This window comes from Sinocyclocheilus grahami, unplaced genomic scaffold (genome assembly GCF_001515645.1).
Source record: "Sinocyclocheilus grahami isolate Dianchi unplaced genomic scaffold, SAMN03320097.WGS_v1.1 scaffold6815.1, whole genome shotgun sequence".
NCBI classification, from domain to species: domain Eukaryota; kingdom Metazoa; phylum Chordata; class Actinopteri; order Cypriniformes; family Cyprinidae; genus Sinocyclocheilus; species Sinocyclocheilus grahami.
The window spans coordinates 5,616-5,974 of record NW_015511082.1 but is presented as its reverse complement, the minus strand read 5'-3'; positions in this window follow the sequence as shown (position 1 = coordinate 5,974).

Sequence of the window (359 nt, the reverse complement as noted above, 5' to 3'; positions counted from 1 at the left end):
AAAAAAAATGTTTACACTGACGTATTAGAACTCTCCTTGTATGCCTCATTCACCACTCTCCTTGTTTTTCAACTAGTGTCTCACCCCTTTCGCTTTGCAGGTTCCACAGAGGCAACCGAAGAGGCCGTTGATCATCTGTATGGCACAGAGGATGAGCTGCAGGGCGCTGGTCACAAGCAGTGTTGAGAACAGACCTACATTAAACTCCACCACATTCTTTGGCTCTGTGCAAGTTCCCCACGTGCCCTGGTCCTTAAGGTAACTCTCGTCTCTGAGAGACATAGACAAAACACATTTAAACATATTTAAACAGTAAGAATTGCCATTACATGCTTTAAAGGGGTCATATGATGCGATTT